General features: G+C 46.9%; 1 pseudogene; it reads left to right on the forward strand.

Moving 5' to 3' along the window:
• Positions 1-447: 447 nt before the first annotated feature.
• LOC147865086 (3-ketoacyl-CoA synthase 9 pseudogene) lies at positions 448-1,435 on the forward strand (annotated as a pseudogene).
• The last annotated feature ends 1,384 nt before the right edge of the window (positions 1,436-2,819 follow it).

Genomic DNA, 2,819 nt, shown 5'->3' on the forward strand with positions numbered 1-2,819 from the left:
CTTCATCCCCCACCCCAACAACACTTTTGGCACGCCTGAATGGCCAACCCCCTTGAGAAGAAGTCTCTCTCACTCTCCCTCTCCATCAATAATCTCTCTCTATCCCTCTCTCTGTCTCTGTGTTGGAGAATGTGCTTTGTGCATGGACTTTGAGTGTGAGAGGCAGCCTGTGATGGAGATCTCCATGATATCCCCTTGAGAATCTCTCTCTCTCTCTCTCTCTACATTCAATATACGTTTGTTTCTCTACACCAACCCCTCGTGCAATTAACCTTAACCCTAACCCTTGCGCGCTCTGAGCTCATAGACAAAACGGCCGCCCGCAACAAATATCGTATCGCCAGACTCCTCTCCTCGGCGTGAAGATCATTCTCTGCATAGCTTCTCCTCCCGCCCTCTGTAATATTTCCTCAGAGCATCCATCCCTTCTTCTACAGCTTCTTGGTCATGGTGAAGGAGAAATCCTTTCTCTCCACGGAGATTTTCCACAACGGCTCCATGAGCTTCTTCATTAGGGTTCGCTGCCTCTTGCCGGACTTCCTGTAGTCCGTTAACCTAAAGTACGTGAAGCTCGGATACCATTACCTCATCAGCCATGGCTTCTACCTCTTCCCCATTCTTGCTCTCTTGGTAGCCTTCAGTGCCGAGCTCTCTCCAAGCAAGGCTTCTCGCAGCTATGGTGGGACGTCCACTTCAATCTGTTCAGCATATTGGCCTGCTCTGGAGCCATAGTCTTCATCGTGACCCTGCACTTCATGTCTCGGCCGAGGGCCGTGTAGCTCATCGACTTCGCCTGCTACAAGCCTATAGAGAATTTGAAGGTTTCTCGCCAAGCTTTCATGGATCATATCAGTAGCATAGGCAAGTTCAACGAAGCGAGCCTGGAGTTTCAAAGGAAGGCTATGGAGAGGTTTGACATGGGGGAGGAGAACTACCTTCAGCCTGCAGCCTTGGCAAACACTCCCATCGCCACTGGGAAAGAAACTCGGTGAGAAGCAGAGATGGTGATGTTCACGGCCATAGACGAGCTCATCGAGAAGACAAAAGTCAGACCTAAAGATGTAGGGGTAGTGGTACTGAAATGTGGATTGTTCAACAACGTCATCACTGTCTGTTGTGGTGATCAATCACTACAAGATGAGAGGCAAAATTCTGAGCTTCAACGTTGGAGGGAGGAGGTGCAGTGCAGGCGTGATCGCATTAGATCTAGCCAACGACATGCTCCAAGATTCAGGGAGCACCTACACAATAGTGGTGAGCACAAAGAACAGAACCTCCTCCTTCTACACAGGCAACAAGAAATCCATGCTTCTTCCCAACTGTTTCTTCAGGCTCGAAAGGGGGTGCGATCCTTCTTTCCAACATGAGCAAAGATAGGCGGAGATCCAAGTATCAGTTATGCCATATCGTCAGGACTCACAAAAGGTGCACATGACAGATTGATAGAACTATATGTGTGTTCACTTCTTCAATTTGAGGCCTAAGCAATATTGAAATACATGGCCTGATATCCATCGCGGAGATGCGAATGGTCTAAACAATCGCCGCCGCCATCATTGTCGTCGCCGCTATCGTCGTCACCATTGCCGTCGTTGCCACCGCTGCCACCATCCGCTAGAATCGAAAGGTTGGAATACGAATTGAAGAACTGAAAAGAGAAAAGAGAAAGGGGCAGAGAAGAAAATTACAAGAACTCGAAGGCACACACTAAAATTTCAAAAGCTCAAGGGTAGAAGACAAAATTTCAAAAACGCAAGGGCATAGTACGAAATTTCAGAAACTCAAGGGCACACAAGCAAATTTTGGAAGGGCAGGATATGAGATTTGAAAAACTGGAGGGTACTTAATATAATTTTAAAAAAAACCTAAGGGGTAGGACATAAAATTTCAAAAACACAACTCACATGATGAAAGAAAGAATACACAAACGCACAACACTCATTTCACGACCCATGCCACATTGAACTAGCGGATTGGTGTATGATACAATTGCAACTTGTCATGACCAAACGAGAAGGTTCGAGTCAAGCAAAGCTCTGATCGAAGTTATCGATCATAGAGCAGTGATCTGGTCGAGGGATTTCCGACTGTTGAGATGACCGATGGAGTTCCGGTCAAGAAGAAGTGCCATGGGGAGTGGGTTCACCATGCAATGCATTGTCCCACAGGCATGCCATGTGTTACCCGTAAGAATATACGGGGAGGCATAAGGGCATGTGTAATGATGTGTATGTGTAAAGTAAATGAGTGTGTGAGGATGAGTATGTGTATGGACACATGCACAATTATGTGCATGTGTACAAGAATGAGTAACGGTCTTATTTATAACGGTCATGTAACCGTTACATTGGATGTATTATATAAACCCCCTATGGGGTATGTAATAAGATAACCTTTTCTCTCCGCCCACATTCATGCCATTTCCTATTTGTATTTCTCTCTAGCTCTCTCCCTATCGTAACCCCCTTGGCAGGAGGGTGAAGCCATTCTAGGCTTCATCCCCCACCCCAACAACAATCGGATGGTGGAAAAGAATACTTTTCCGGCCAATTCTACAGTTATCTACAGCAGAACGGTATTCGGAGAGAAATCAACTACGGATACACACCGGAACAAAACAGTGTGGCCGAGTGAAAGAACTGGTCAATTGTCGACGCGGCAAGGGAAATGTTGGAGAAGAAGAGCATGCCCAAATTCTATTGGGCTGAGGCGGTCCAGACAACCGTCTACATCCAAAACCGGATCGGTGACAAGGTGTCAGCACACAAGCTGTATTTCGAGCGGAAGCCGAATTTGAGGCACCTTCGGATCTTCGGTAG

This window comes from Azolla caroliniana, unplaced genomic scaffold, assembly GCF_043228905.1.
Source record: "Azolla caroliniana isolate FFs.n. ecotype wild unplaced genomic scaffold, voAzoCaro1.0.p SCAF_4, whole genome shotgun sequence".
NCBI lineage: Eukaryota > Viridiplantae > Streptophyta > Polypodiopsida > Salviniales > Salviniaceae > Azolla > Azolla caroliniana.